The following is a 16,958-nucleotide window of genomic DNA, read 5'->3' as shown; positions in this document are numbered from 1 at the left end:
AATTATAGAGGAGGCTCTAGAAGCCAGTTAGTGAAAAGCTGATTATGAGGCACATCTACAGCAGCAGGAAAGGCCGTTCTCACTGCGTGCGTGATTATACTATTTCCCAATAACAATCCTCATAGTCTAGTGAAATTAACAAAAACAGGTCTTGTGGTTTATTAGTCATGCTAAATTTCTCAGGGTATTTACTGTAGAAAACTAACAAAACTAGGCCTTGTCAACTGCATGTAAACTCCAGTGGTTACTTTTGGACACAGAGGCGCTTCGGCCTTACAGCACTCTCTGGAATAAATCGAATAACACGTTGTGAACACTCAACTTCTACAGGACGATTTCAAACCTCCATGGGAATTTAGATTTGCACAAGTTATTAGGATGTGACCTTTCCCTTAGATTTCTTATTTTAGGATCAAGTTAACATGGTATTTCCCCAGTGGGAGCTGCTGTACTTCCTTCACAGATAAGCAAAAGCAATCACAAATTACAGTGAGTAAATTCAGGGAAATATATATTTCTGCGATGCAGATGAAAATGAAATCTTAAAAGGAGACCACACTACATGTTCTTGGATTTGAAAGGAAAAGCCACGTGGTTTGCTAACAAAAGAAAACAAAACTCATGCCATTATGGTATTTCCCTGAAATTTATTCCTGATTGTTTCTTGTCCTGGCTAAGTCTTGTGACTTTTAAAGATTATTAAAGATGTTTACGTCACTTGATTTCCTATGTCCTGCCTACAGGGAGTATAAAAGGTTAAAAACATCAAATAATTTAAATGATTTCAGATCATAGGATCTAGAGAACAAGGAGTTTACAAGCTTAAAGAAAAAAAACTAAAATAAAATGAAAGAGATCATAGCTTTGCTCCATTGAATAATAGTAGTTTTCATAAGTGTGTGTGATTTATATGCATTATTTGCAACATACAAATGATTGGCAGGAACTAAAAGGCAGGTGCTCACAGGCATGTGCATACATACACACAGACTTAACCTCTGAAAGAGCTAACAATAAAAATGAATTTCAACCATAAACTAATATTTTTCCTATTTATTTTAACTGCAAATGTTTCTATCTTCAGTTTTCCTCTTATGCTTTCTTTACCCTAAAAATATACTTCCAAATATTTAAAGTATAAATTTAAAAGAGTTGATTAAGGTACTAAGACCATTATCACCTTAAAATGGTTAATAATATTTTTTAAATNATTTATTTTTTTATTTTTTATGTGTATGAGTATATCTATGTCTGTATACTGTGTATATGTCTGGTGCCCAAGGAGGCCAGAAAGGGGACTGGATCTCCTGGAACTAGAGTTACAGACTATGTGAGGTTCCATGTGGGTGCTAGGAATTGAACTCTTAATCACTGAACCATGTCTCCAGCCCCCTATAATCATTTTTTAATTGATGAAAAAATATTTTTGAGAAATGATCTCCCCATATAGTTCAAGTTGTCCTTGAATTTGAGATCTCCTTGTCTCAGTCTCCTGAGTGCTGGGATTACAGGCCTGTGCTATCATGCTTCGCTAAATATATATAATTTCAAAGTTAGGTTGTATCCTATTTTATTGGATCTACATTCTCAGAAGTTGTTATTCCTTCCTCTTAGTCAGCAGTACATAGATTTAGTCTTCAGCACATGTTGTGTTACATTTTATTTAAATCTACATAGCCTCAGGAAATATTCTGTAGGAAATAATCCTTGCTATAAAGTCAATTGTTGGTTTTATTGGTTGATAGGTTTGGTTTGTTTGTTTGACTTCGAGGGATGGGGCTCAAGTGCTTGTGCAAAGGAGAAACCACTCTACCACTTCAGCTATATCCCAACCCTACTGGGTTTTTGTTTTGTTTTTTAGAAAAACAACAACAAAATCACTTGTGTTACTTTATTCCTAAATAACTGGTAAACTCTTTAAGAGCTAATTCATTTAAACAAGCTGGTTATGATGAGACACAGTTCTATAATCTTAACTTTTGGGAGGTGGAGAACAAAAAAGAAGTTATTTGAACTTGTTCATTTGTTACTAGTGTACCCCAATGAAGCAAAAACAATATAATTATCCAAGCAATTCCATTAACGATTCCTCTTAACTGAAGAAGACAACCTTGAAAATTAAACGGAGTATGTGCCAAGAACTAATTGTGATACATAATAGCATAAACAGTCATTTCATCCAAAAACCAAATCAAAACAAGCGAACAAACAAAAACCAAACAGCACCTAAAACCTGGCTTAGTAAATTAGGTAACGTCACTACAGTCACTACAATGGAAAGTCTTGTTGGCATAACAACACATCTGTAATCAGGCAGAAACTAGAGAAAATGTAAATGTCCCAGCAGCAGAGTAAGATGAGCCAAGTGGGACACACAAGAGGAAAATGTATTCCAAAATTATGGGAGAAAGTTTTTGTGTGATTGTGATATTTTTTATTTTAAATACATTTTCATAGATTTCTAAGAATAAAAGTGTTTAGAATGAAATGATAAGAGGGACAAAGGGGCCAAATGAATATGTTAGAGGTATAGTGAATATTTGTATGAAACTCTTGTGATGAGACTCATTCTTAAGAGAGAGAAGCAGAGAGTGAGATAAATGACAGACAGACAGACAGACAGATAGACAGACAGATGATAAGTGGGGACAGTGTGGCCTGAAATCCTAGCACTTTGGAGGTGAGACAAGAAAATTGTCACAAGTGTAAAGACAGTTTGAGCTATATAGTGAATTCCAGAACAGTCTAGGGTACACGAAGTCCTGTCTCATAGAACAACAAAAGGGCTAGAGATATGGTTCAATGATTATGAGCATTTGCTGCACTTCCAGAACACCAGAGTTCATTTCCCAGCATCCACATCAAGCAACTCACAACTGTCTATAACTCCAGCTCCAGGGTATCTAACACCTTTGGCTTCCACATGCACATGCATACCTATGCGTAATTAAATTACTAAAAATGAGTCTAAAAATACAAACAAAAAGGAAAAGAAACTACTATAAACCTTGACTGCACCTCTGTAGTAAAGTGTGTACTTAAGAGTTTGGGAAGCACTGGGTCTAATCCCCAACACAATCAAATTAAGAAAAAGAAGAAAAAAGTAAAGCAAAACAAACCCATTAGCTAAAATTCTAACATAACAAGTAATTTATGTTAGCTTCACATATTGCTGCAAACATAGCACTTGCCTACCCTTAAGGTTTCAATGCCATGTATGATCTGTGTTTCAACCCGAAGCTCTGAATTCAGGCATAGAGGGCAGCTAGGCAGAGCTGTGTACAGAAAGCACGTCCCAATGCTGCCTGTGTCACACAGAGAAACTGATAAAGATCGCTGTGTCTTATTAGCGATTTATGGAGTTATGATTCGCTCTACCCAGTACAGCTATAGTTGAATTCCTCTGTCATAAAATCACTGGGACCAAACAAGTTCAAATATCTTTTATCTACACACTGTCTCCCTCACCATCGTTAACGTAATTCTTTTGGGGGCTTTTCTTCTTTGTATAGATTCATCTGCCTTAGTTGTAAATTAACCCACAGGCAACTCATTGGGTTTTTCTTTGAACTCCACAATTTATGGCACAGGGGCCATTTAAACTGCCAGTGGGCAAATTACGTTCAGAAAATCATCCCTAGGTTTAAAAACAAACGATCCCAAGGGTAAAGGCACCATAGCAAAGAAATGAAATGTAACTATTGAAGACTTCTGTAATTTCTTTTTTTCCAATATAGTAACATTACATAAATTTAGCATTTTAGCTATTTTTACGTGTTTTAAGTCCCTCCAAAATGTCAGTTCAGTGGTGGTAAAGTACATTTGCCATGGCGAGTGGGCGTCATCAGAAACCTTTCAGTGTAAGACGGAAATTGTTCCCATTCCACGCTCATGCCTCACTCCTGCCCCAGCCTCAGCAGCCCTCACTCTGTTGTCTAGGACTCTTAGCTGCATTAGGAACATCTTCTGCTAGGCTTCCTTTCACCTAAAATCTGATAACTGATGCAGTTTACTAAGTTGGGTTTAAAAACATGCAAGCGAGTTTTTAAAAAAAAAAATTCAGGGTCAAACTCCAAATACTTAGCATTTAATTTCCATGCCAAATAACTGAATTTAGATCATTCCTTCAGATGCCAAAGTGCATATTTGTCTCATTTTGAAGGGCTTCATCTCTCTGCTTTAAATCACTTTATACTTTTCTAAGGTTAAATCAATTTTCAAAACAAACTCAAGGCTGTGTTGATTTCCTTTAGATATCTAAGCTCTCTTCGTGTTACTTGTTCTCAGCTGCACTCCCCAAAAATCTTACTAACACTCAGTCTTCACCCATCTCACTGCTCAAATATAAGATTCTAGGCAATAGAGTGGGGATCTAGAGTTTATGGATGAGATTTGGGAAACAAAAACAAACCTTGAGAGGTTCTTCTTTTAACATTTGCATCCTATCCTGTTTCCAGCTGGATTAAACCATTTGCTAAAAGTGAGTTCCCAGCAAAGGCGCATATTTGTGAAGCTGGAATCTTCATATTCAGTGGTTAGGGTAGGATGTAACAGTGGTAGAGTGCTTACCTAGGACGTTCAAGCCCCTGAATTTGATCCCCAAAATGGCAATAAATTAAATAAATAATAAATAAAATCATGACTAAAACATTTTATAACTGGGAAATGATTTAACTTAAGGCTTACAGAAAAGATAAAAAGATGACAGATCTCAACCTTGTGGAACTTTCCCCACAGTTCACATGTTCAAACCCTAGCACAATTATCAAAAATAAGCTGACATAGTCATATTCGCCCCTTTATTTGGACTTCTCCAGTTTTCTCGCTACTATTAGTCCCTCTCCAGCTCCAGGATCCATCACACTCTCTTGCTATGTCTCCTTGCCTTCTTTTAAGTGTGTGTTGGTTCCCATCTTGGCCTGTCTTTTATGCCTCTGATGCTGTTGAAGCATGTTGCTCAGGTATTCTTAAGTTGTCTCTGTTCAGGGTATGTCTAATGCTGTCTCATGATTCAGCTGAGGTTACAGAATTTTGGGAAGAACACCAAACAGGTTCTGTGTCCCTCTCAGGACACCTCACAGGCCAGACAGCTCACTACAGATTACTATTGTTGATACTGACCTCGGCTGTTTGGTATGGTTGGTGTCTGCCAGGACTCTGCACTGTAAGTCTCTTCGTTCCCGTTTGTAATTAACACGCATGGGGGAAATATTTGGAAGCTGTGCAAATATCCTGTTTCTCCTTAAGTTCTTACCCACCCACTAAGGTCAGTGCTCATTGGTGGATCCAACCTGCAGCAAAGGTTGCTATGGTTCTCTGACAACAACTTTCTATTGCCCTCACTTCTAAGTTCTGTAAAGAAGAGTCACCATTCTCTCCGTCTCCATTTATCCACTTACCCAGTCAGAACTCTAGCATATATTTCACTTGGGGAGCTATAATGCAGTTCCACAGTTAGTAGTTTTATTGCTCAAATTGTCTCAGCTTGACTACTGGGCTGTCTCCAGCTACGCTGACTCTTCTGGAGCACACCCTGGCTTCTGGCACCAACGGGCCTCCAGGCTTGTTCTGGGCTGTTTTTCCCTCAGCTTTCAAACCAACCTCTTCTACAAAGAACTCCACTTTCTTTTGGGAGAAAATGGCATTTGGACACCATAGTTTGGTCTGCTACTAAGGAGGCTCTTTTTTGTTTTGTTTTATTGGTTTTTCGAGACAGGGTTTCTCTGTGTAGCTTTGGAGCCTGTCCTGGAACTAGACTCTTGTAGACCAGGCTGGCCTTGAACTCACAGAGATCAGCCTGCCTATGCCTCTCGACTGATGGGATTAAAGGCATGTGCCAACATTGCTGGGCTCTGAGGAGGCTCTTATCTTGGTCCTTTCAGGGAACAGAGCTAAGGAAAGTGCACACATGCACTGACACATATGCACACACAATCTGCATTAATTTGTAAATTATTTATCTGACAGTTCTTTTTTCAATACATCTGCAGGTTTCAGAAAAATGGGCCATCCTGTGACTTTCCTTGTTGACTATAATCAATAGTCCTAAAACCACATAAAATTTCAAAGTAACTTACATCTCCAGGCAAAAAGGCACACTTGCAGACTAAGAACTACCTTAGCACACTAGAGTAGGTCTTGAAGGGATAATGGATTTCTCAGAACTTTGTCCATAGGCCCTGAAGCCATACCTTATGCTAGCCAGTACCAAGGAAGAAGTACCTTCATGTAGGTACAAGCTAAAGTCTACAATTCTCTTCAAAAAAACATGTTTCATATATATGGCCTATGAGGACCAGACAAGATATAGCTACCTAACTTTAATCATAAGTATAAGAATCTAAAATAAATAACTTGGAGTCATTTCATGGGTATAAGAATATGAGGTTAGAGAGTTATTTTTAAAGATTTGTGCTGTACCCAACTTCTAGGACATTTTCATATCTTTGTTTTGTCTTAGACAAGTATGCTATTATAAACTACAACTAACAGGCAAATTATGTAGAAGAAAATAAAAGGCAGTGAAAAAATAGAAGTGTTTAAAATATAAATATAATATAATAAATTCTGAAGTACATACCTGTAAAGGGTAGTCCTTGTTTAAAAAATGTCTTTCTTGGATATCAGTGGTTCGCAGTTAGCTTCTTTCAAATCTGAATAATTAAAAAATAAATAATATTTTAAAATTTCATTGGTACTCAAAATCCTTAGGCCACTCAGGTTGCCAAAATGCAAATATACACATTAATTTTCATTCCAGTATTTCTTTCTCTTGCCCATATAAAGCTTTATATTCTCTAGAAATAACCAGCACACTGTCAAACGACTCGCTGTGCATCAAGCAGGATGAAAAAAAAATCTCAGAACAGTTGCATAAAAGAGACAGAAGGAACTTTGATATACTTCTCTTGCTTTACCAGTCAGATCATCATCATGATGCAAAACTTTTTTATTGCACCCATTTAACACATCAAATTAATAATAACTATATCACCACCCAGACTTAGGAAAAAAACTAGACCTTTAAAGGGATTAGCAACCTCAAAAGACAGGGGGCTGGAACTCTGGATATGGCTTATTGATAAAAGCCACACCAGAAGCTGCTCTTCATATCCATTTCTGGGGTGGGAGGTGATGCAAGTTTGATAAAAGTTATACATTGCAAAGCTGATGTTTACTGAAATTTGATTTCATCTGGAAGCTACATAGTTGAGAAGTCTAAGGTCACAGTAGAGTGGCCAGCCTGCTTGAGTATGGGAGAGGCAGTATACACCACGCTAAGCAGGCTTTTCAGAGGAAGGTCCAGGGAGCAGATTGTCTAAATAATGATTCACATCCTTGTCTCTTAAAATGCTCAGGGAGCCCAGAATAGGACATTCAGTAAAGACAAAACAGCATCCGGTGCCAAGAGCCTTATCTGGAGGGCCCGGGAGGCCCAGCTTGCAGACCCAACCTTCTGCACGCTCGACACACACAAGACTCCAATGCCTGCTTTTCCGATTTCTTGGAACTGACAGAAACTGTTCTGTTACGTGATGCACGGTGTAAAAATGTTACATCATGAAGATGAACGTTTTCTCATTCTGGTATGAACTACAGTCAGTGAGCTTTGCTTGATGGTGTTCCCAGCACTGCGTAGTACTGTTGCTTGGAAGCGAGAGTTTTAACGGCATCTCAGTATCAATAATAAACTGCAGTTCTGCTCTCGGAGCCGGACAGTCTTTTACAGGAAGAGCTCATTTGTCAGCACTCTCTGCCTGTACTCTGTCTTTTGGCTGTGACTGCTGACCTCCACCATAATGATTTGCATAAACACTCTAATTTGCTAGTCAACAGGGAAGACGACATCCACACAGAAACTGCTTATTACGAATAGCATGTTCAACACAAGGAAAACTGCTTTATCTATAAGAAATCACTACTCTGACTTTAAAAAAAGCATATAAGATAAAAATTTCAAAAATACGAAAACAAAAGAAAAATAACAATAAACTAATGAACAAAATCACTACCTCAAAAAAAAAATTTAAAGATGCCAGGTTAAGATTAACCAATATTAGTTTCCTTGACACTTGTGCCTGGTCCTCCTTAAATACATATGCTCTCATTAAGATTAGACAAAAAGAAAGTATATTTATTTTATTTAAAAATGTTCACACATATATTTTGATCATACTCCTTCCCATCCTATAATTCCTCCATAATCCTTCCCCACCCAACTTCATGTCCTTTCTCTCTCTTAAAAAATACACAAAAATGTAGAAACTGCTATCTATTCAAGGCTCAAGACCCTAAGAGTTAGATCAGACAGAAAACAAGACCAGCTCCTACTACCTTCTGGAGGCAGGCAGTATTCCATACCCCATTCCACTCCCTGGGTCCACTCAGACTGTTCTGTGTCACTGAAGCTTAGCCTTACTGACATAGGAGAAAGGCAGTCTGAGGACAGAATGTATTGAGCTCCTTCACATCCACTGGATGGCCAATCTATTTAAATCTGTAAAACCGAGGCACTCAGGCTGTGAAGAAAGATATCGCACCTTGCACTTCCACAAAGCTCTCAATAGGCCAGACTGTTTCTGCATACCCATTCAACTGCTTCACATACGAAATCCTGAAATAGGACTTTCTGCTAGAATCATAGTAGATAAAAATGCAGGCCAAGAGCAATTTATTCAGGTTAATTGACCTGAAATGAAATGAACAATGAAAATGAACCCAAGAGATGGGGGAAAAAAACCTGAATCATTGAAAACTTATCCAGGAATTATATCCCCAAAGGGTTGCAGGTATAACTCAATGGTGGACCAGTTGCCTAACACCCCAAAGCCTCTGGGTTTAATGTCTATCACTGCTGAAGAAACAAAACAAAACAAAACCTCTCCCAAAATGTAATTTTACAGATGTTCTATTAAAATGCTGCAGAAAGAGATGTCATATTTAAATTTTGAGTAAAACCTTTTACATTGACCATATTAATTTTTAATTACCATAATATTGATATAAAAGTTTGACACTTCCCCCTCCCTGCAAAAGAAAACATTAAAAAAGGGCTATTGAAATGGCTGAGTGGATAGAGAAGTTTCTGTTCAATTCCTAGAATCTCTATAGTGGAAGGAGAGAGCCAATTTCCACAAGTTGTCCTCTAACCTTCTCCATGTGTACAATGCCACAGATATATATATATATATGGCACACATATGTGTGTATGTATACATATACACACATATATAAACATATAAACTAATGTAACAAAAGCCCACTAAAATATCAGTTCTAGTTATTGTTATTAATTTAAAATTAGAAGTAAAGCTAATTAATTTAATCATATGCTAAAAAATAAACTACTTGATCAAATTGCACTTATCTCAGAAAAGCAAAGGCAATTTAATACCAAAAATTGATAAATTCATGTTATGGCATTAAACCAGTTTTAAAACAAGCCATATGATTATCTCAAAACATACAAAAACAGTACTCTATACAATTGTACCTTTGGGCTGGGCATGTATCTCAGTGGTACAATTCTTAACCTAATATGTTCAAGGACCTGGATCCTACACCCCAGCACCAAACAGTACTAATTCAACATTTGTTCTTGATAATATTTCTTTGAAAAACTAAGACAGTTGAATAGTAAGAATCTATCTCAAACATACAACTAATATGGTCTTATTGTGAAATATGACAGTGGCATTTCCTGGGGTGTAGTTTAGAAATAACCAGTTCCTTTTCTAACAGTGAAGGTTTCACTAGAAAATAAATATGTGTGTAGTGTGTTTTGGAGAGTTATAAAAGACATTAAGACAAACGTACTCTGTAAGCTTCACAATTAAACAACAACATCATCAATAGCAACCCACTCAGCTTCATTATTCCCAACTTTATCTGAATACTGGGTTCATCACTTGCGATTTTTCTGTTCCTCTGTACATTGCACTTGGGTGATGTCACACAGCTTTCTACCGAAACTAGCTACAAACTGCTTTGTTGTTAACCCATTAGACTTCTTGATTTCTATTTTCCAATGGTGTGCTAGAAAATGCTTAATTAGCCTTCCTGACATGCAGAGAATGGTCTTGTTTGAGGATTTACGAGTTTCTGTGGTGTAAGACATGGGTTTCAAGCTTCTAACACGATGTCTCTGAAGCAGGATGTCCACCACACAGACATAAGTTGGCATATCTCAGCTATGTAGGAGCTAGGAAATAAGCTTTTTGTGTGTGTATCTGCTTTTTTTGTTTTCAGCATAACCTGTCTGATTGTTAAGTTTATATAATTTAATACTTAATAAGAAGTCTCTAACAATTAGTTTAGTAAGAACCTTAAATTTTACAATTAATTTCTACAAGCTGATCTGAGTGATACTGCTGCTTCATCCTGCTTTTCAGTTACTTCTTACTCTCCTGTTCCTGTTCTGAGATTTTCCTACTATTACATTCTAAAAGTTCTTTGGATTTCTTCTTACTACTCTTAAGCATGGCACAGTTTCTTATGTATAGTCTCTAAACTCCTCTCAAGAACTCTGTTTGAGCTGGACATGGTGGACAGATTTATAATCCTTGCATTTACAAGACTGAATCAGCATGACAATGAGTTCTAAGCTACATAGCAAGATTTTGATTCAAAAACAAAAAACAACCCAACCCAAACTAAATAAGAAAGAGTTCTAAATCTTTTTGCTACTATGGCTAGAACATCTCAAAAAACTAAGCAACCCTATCTTCTCCCTCTGAACTATCAATGAAGCACAGTTAAAGAATATGGGCTGGAGGGTGGACCTCAGCCTAAACAGCATGGGTAAACTGAGGCAGGAGGTGTGGGGGGGGCGGCTAAAAGATAACACAACTGGTCACTTAATGGGAATATTGTTCATTCTTCAAAACATTCAAGACATTTCCAAGTTTTGTACCTGGGTCTTTGAAAAGTCCAGTGCATAGGATTCAGTTCATACCCACAAGTAGCCCTCTCTGCTTTCTCCTTCAATTCTTTTCACATTCTCTGCCGTCTCCACCAAGGCCCTGCTACCTAACCATTTCCTCCATTGCCAGCTTAGCAAACTCAAGACCTCTCCTTTTCTTTTTTGAGCCTTGATTTAGCACATCAACTTACAGTTTTGCCAGCTCCTCATGGCCAGTGCCTTTTTACCTTATCACAAAAGTATAGGAACTGACATGGGAAGATAGAGTGTGTGTGTGTGCACACATGCATGTATGCACACACCTGTGTGATATTAGAGATTGAATTTAGGAGTTCATACATGATAGGCCAACTGAGCTGTATCTTTTCTTAAAGGTAGGGGGAGTGGTCTTGTTCTGTCATACAGTGTCACTCACAGTGTTTTGGGGGAAGGTAGGAAGCATGCAAACATATTCAAATTAGTAATTTTAATTCCAAGATAAATGTAGTCATTTCTCCATGTCTGAGGATTTTGTATCCTAAGATTTATCGAACTACATGTTGAGGATATTTTTAAAAAATACATTGCTAGCAAGTTGGGTCAGCAGGCAAAGCACTTGATAACTTGAATTCAACCCTTGGAACCTATGGAAAGGTAGAAGGAGAGAGTCAACTCCACAAGCCATTCTCTGGCCTCCACACTCGTGCTGTGGCCTGTGTATATCCAAACTTGCATATCATACATACCCATGATAATTATAAATATTCTAAAAATACTGTGCCTATACTGAATATGTAACAACCTTTGTATTGTTATTGTTTCCTAAACAACACAGTAGAACAATTTCTCTTGCATTTACACTGTGTTAGATATAATAGGACTTCTAAAGGGAATTTAGAGCAATAGGAATATATGGATACATTATATGCAAATACTAAATTTCATATAAATTTTGGAGCCTGTTCACATGTATATAAACTCCACTGGACTTTTTACTGCTCTATCCCCTCTTACCATGAACGTATAACTCAATCAAGGCCAGTTAACCTCCCTTAGATTTTTAAGGAACCTTAGAAGATTTACTATTCAGTTGACGGTTATATCCTCAGATAAAAAAAATGAAATGACTTTATTTGTATTAAAAAGCAGAGGGAAATGGTGTGGGGGAGAGAGAGAATGAAAATTTTCCCCCTTTTTCAAGGCAAGGTTTCTCTGTGTAGCCCTGGCTGTTCTGGAACTTTGTCTGCAGACCAGGCTGGCCTTGAATGCAGAGATTTGCTTCCTCTGCTTGGAATTAAAGGCTGCACCACCACCACCACCTAGCACACACACACACACACACACACACACAGAGAGAGAGAGAGAGAGAGAGAGAGAGAGAGAGAGAGAGAGAGAGAGAGAGAGAGAATTTTAACAGTGGTTGTCCCCAGCCGCTGAGTTTAAGTAATAGGGGAGGTTCTGAATATGCAAGGAAGATCTGGTGATCTTATTTGCCTTGTCATGAACAACACAAAGGCACGCTGTATTTTCAAGTCACTGTCACATGCTAAACTGATTTTCAGTGAACTAGAACTAGCCTGTGTTACATCTAACTGTTATACAAGGCATGGTAGTAGGGGGGCATGTGCCTATAGATATTTCATTCTCTTGGAACTCAGACACTGTAAAATTAGGCTCTCTTTGCAGGACTTGGTGGCTTGGTTTAGACTGCTTGGGTTCAAATCCTAGCTTTCTCATTTGGCTGGTTAGTTGGTCTCTTTCTATTTCTTCACTGGCCTGAGTAATGTATGAAATGCACAGCATGTACCCACCTAAACTTAAACTCACCATGTAACCAAGGATGACCTTGAATTTCTGATTTTCCCAAAGGCTGAGATACAGACATGTGCCACCATCCCTAGTTCACACAGTTCTGGGGATGGAGCCCAGTCTTATGCATGCTAGACCTGTATCCTATCTATTGAGCTACATCCCATCCCACTATATAGCCTTAGTATTATATACAATGTATGACTGTTGGTAGAATAAAATAAGATAGTGAATCAGTGTGCTTTAAATAGAGCTTGAAACAGGGTTGCTGATCAATAAATATTAATGATAACCCTCAATAACTAGCTTATCTTTTGTTGCTTGAGTTAATTAAGAAACAGGCCCTCAGCAAGATGATTAAGTGATATTTTGGCTTAATATTTAAACTATGTGATAGGCTAAGCAGGAAACTGAATGGTTAAAAAATGCTCTAAGCAGGGAATCACACACTTCCATTTATAAGTAATTTACAAGCTAAGCTGCCCTAATGAGTGATTTTACACAAGAGACTTAGAGAGCGATTGAGGACTGGGAAAGAGAGTCAGACTGTGGGTAGGAGATATTAAAGCAGCAGTTATCTGCTGAGCATCTGCTATTCATTAGGGGTGCTCTAGACAAGGAGCTGCAGGACGAACATGACAGACTCTTGTGTAACTGCACATGTGAGGGATGACACAGCCCAAAATCAGTGGTTCAAGGATCTACTGCTCTTCTGTGCCGTTTGGAAAAAGAAGGTAGAAATGAAAGTTGTTAGAAACAGTGGGGAGTTGCTTCAATAAGCTACTGTGCTTTCCAAGCATTTACCAGTTGTACTTGCTGGGTTTATGTCAGCTTGACACAAACTAGAGCCATCAGAGAAAAATCATCCTCCCTAAAATCCAGCTGTAAGGCATTTTCTTAACTACTTCTTGATGGGGGAGGGCTCAGTCCACTGCACTCTATAAGAAAGCAGGCTGAGCAAGCCAGTGGGCAGCACCCCTCTCCATGGTCTCTGCATCAGCTTCTGCTTCCAGAGTCCTGCCTGTTTGAGTTCCTGTCCTGACTTCCTTCAATGATCAACGGTGCTCTGAAAGTGTAAACCAAATAAACCCTTTCCTGCCCATCCTACTTTTTGGTCATGGTGCTTCATCACAGCAATAGTAACCCTGACTTAGACACCCTATTGACCCCTATGGACAGTTTGAGAATTAGTGATTTGATACTTTAAAACCCATTTGGGAAACAATCCATGGAAACCACATTCTGTCAGAAAGACCAGCAACAATTTCAGAATAGAGGCATCCCCATTTTTGATCTTTTGATTATCAAAAGTACCAGTAGTTTCACATTGTAGTCAAAGTCTTGACCAAGGGAAGAGATAGTAATAGGCTTTGAGAAACAGACACAAAGGAAGACTCTTCAAAAGAAGTAGTTGTCAAATAGATCTTTCATTTCCTTGGTCAGAGCTACCAAAAGCAATCTATAGATTCAATGCAATCCCCATCAAAATCCCATCAAAATTCTTCACAGATATGGAGAAGACAATAATCAACTTTATATGGAAAAACAAAAAACCCAGGATAGCCAAAACAATCTTATACAATAAAGGATCGTCGGGAGGCATTACCATCCCTGACTTCAAACTCTATTACAGAGCTACAGTATTGAAAACAGCTTGGTATTGGCATAAAAACAGAGACGTCGACCAATAAAATTGAATAGAAGACCCTGACTTTAACCCACAAACCTATGAACACTTGATTTTCGATAAAGGAGCTAAAAGTATACAATGGAAAAAAGAGAGCATCTTCAACAAATTGTGCTGGCAAAACTGGATGTCAATCTGTAGAAGAATAAAAATAGATCCATACCTATCGCCATGCACAAAACTCAAGTCCAATTGGATTAAAGACCTCAATATCAGTCCGAATACACTGAACCTGATAGAAGAGAAAGTGGGAAGTACTCTACAGCACATGGGCACAGGAGACCACTTCCTACATATAACCCCAGCAGCACAGACACTAAGGGCATCATTGAATAAATGGGACCTCCTGAGACTGAGAAGCTTCTGTAAAGCAAAAGACACTGTCACTAAGACAAAAAGGCAACCCACTGACTGGGAGAAGATCTTCACCAACCCCGCAACTGACAAAGGTCTGATCTCCAAAATATATAAAGGACTCAAGAAACTAGACCGTAAAAGGCTAATCAACCCAATTATAAAATGGGGCACTGAGCTGAACAGAGAATTCTCAACAGAAAAAGTTCAAATGGCCAAAAGACACTTAAGATCATGCTCAACTTCTTTAGCGATCAGGGAAATGCAAATCATGACAACTTTAAGATACCATCTTACACCTGTCAGAATAGCGAAAATAAAAAACACCAATGATAGCCTTTGCTGGAGAGGTTGTGAAGAAAGGGGTACACTCATCCATTGCTGGTGGGAATGCAAACTCATGCAACCACTCTGGAAAGCAGTGTGGAGGTTTCTCAGGAAATTCGGGATCAACCTACCCTTGGACCCAGCAATACCACTATTGGGAATATACCCAAGAGAGGCCTTATCATACAACAAAAGTATTTGCTCAACTATGTTCATAGCAGCATTGTTTGTAATAGCCAGAACCTGGAAACAACCTAGATGCCCTTCAGTGGAGGAATGGATGAAGAAAGTATGGAATATATACATATTAGAGTACTACTCAGCAGTAAAAAACAATGACTTCTTGAATTTTGCATACAAATGGTCGGAAATAGAAAACACTATCCTGAGTGAGGTAAGCCAGACCCAAAAAGAGGAACATGGGATGTTCTCACTCATATTTGGTTTCTAGCCATAAATAAAGGACATTGAGCCTATAATTAGTGATCCTAGAGAAGCTAAATAAGGTGAACCTAAAGAAAAACATATAGGCATCCTCCTGAATATTAACCTTCATCAGGCGATGAAAGGAGACTGAGACGGAGACCCACATTGGAGAACCGGACTGAAATCTCAAGGTCCAAATCAGGAGCAGATGGAGAGAGAGAGCAGGAGCAAGGAACTCAGGACCGCGAGGGGTGCACCCACACACTGAGACAATGGGGATGTTCTATCGGGAACTCACCAAGGCCAGCTGGTCCCGGTCTGAAAAAACATGGGATAAAACCAGACTCACTGAACATAGCAGACAATGAGGACTACTGAGAACTCAAGAGCAATGGTGATGGGTTTTTGATCCTACTGCACGTACTGGCTTTGTGGGAGCCTAGGCAGTTTGGATGCTCACCTTACTAGACCTGGATGGAGTTGGGTGGTCCTTGGACTTCCCACAGGGCAGGGAACCCTGATTGCTCTTTTGGCTGACGAGGGAGGGGGACTTGACTGGGGGTGGGGAGGGAAATGGGAGGCGGTGGCGGGGAGGAAGCAGAAATCTTTAATAAATAATTTAAAAAAAAACCCAAAAGAAGTAGTTGTAAAACCCCAGGAAAGGAAATATAAGAAGCTTCAGGAAGGGAAGAGGAATGAATAACCAGAGCTACTGTAAGAAGTAAGGGGAAAGAGAGGTGGGGGATGAGGGAGGGAGATACAAAAGAGGAGGAAAGGGAGAAAGGGAAGTAAGGAAAAAGGGCAGGAGGGAAGGTGACAGAAAGAGAAGAGAGGCTCAGAGGTTCTGGCCATTCAGAAGTAATACCGTGTGTGCTCAGATTCAGCTATCACTTCAGATTAACCATCAGAATTAGTTATCATTGGCATTTTAAATATTGCATAGACATTAAGATACACCAAAACTATTTAATCTAATCTTTCACATTGGTAATTATATCTAAATGCCACCTTAACGAAAGTGTCTTAGTTTTCCTCAAAACTTAAACTCTCCCTGCTTACTACTAAGCCTGCTTAGACACTAATTTTTCACTTGAGATGTCTGATCTACCGTCACTTCACATAACTGAACAATGTTCAATAAATATTTGAGTGTCTACTATCTATCAGGGAATGTTCTAGGCACATAGCAAAATTGTATATACATTGTGGTGAGAAGCATAACTTGTTTAACTCACACACCATAAGGAAGTGGTCAACTTTTAACAAGGTATTTTACTAGAGATAAAATAAAATGCATTTTTCTTCTGCAGACAACTTTTTTTTTCACTTGATATTATAAGCACTAAAATAATCGCCATGAAAAGAATGTCCCTCATCTGGGTTAAAACATTTTAGCATTTCTCAAAAATCATACTGAGGCTATCACTTCTATATGAGCCTAAAAAGTTACAATGT

At 38.5% G+C, this 16,958-nt stretch overlaps 1 protein-coding gene across 5 annotated transcripts in view; it reads right to left on the bottom strand.

Annotated features, from left to right (window-relative positions):
• Positions 1-16,958, bottom strand: part of Pparg (peroxisome proliferator activated receptor gamma) — a 131,942-nt gene that overhangs the window by 100,167 nt on the left and 14,817 nt on the right. For all 5 annotated transcript variants that reach the window (XM_050148505.1, XM_050148501.1, XM_050148504.1 and 2 more), the window contains exon 2: positions 6,581-6,653. The gene's annotated coding sequence lies outside the window, so the exon portion shown is untranslated. The remainder of the gene's footprint in view (positions 1-6,580; positions 6,654-16,958) is intronic.

This window comes from Alexandromys fortis, unplaced genomic scaffold (genome assembly GCF_014885135.2).
Source record: "Alexandromys fortis isolate MF-2015 unplaced genomic scaffold, M_Fortis_MF-2015_v1.1 scaffold_59, whole genome shotgun sequence".
Lineage (NCBI taxonomy): Eukaryota > Metazoa > Chordata > Mammalia > Rodentia > Cricetidae > Alexandromys > Alexandromys fortis.
The sequence above is the reverse complement of the archived record's forward strand: the minus strand, read 5'-3'. Positions and strand labels throughout refer to the sequence as shown.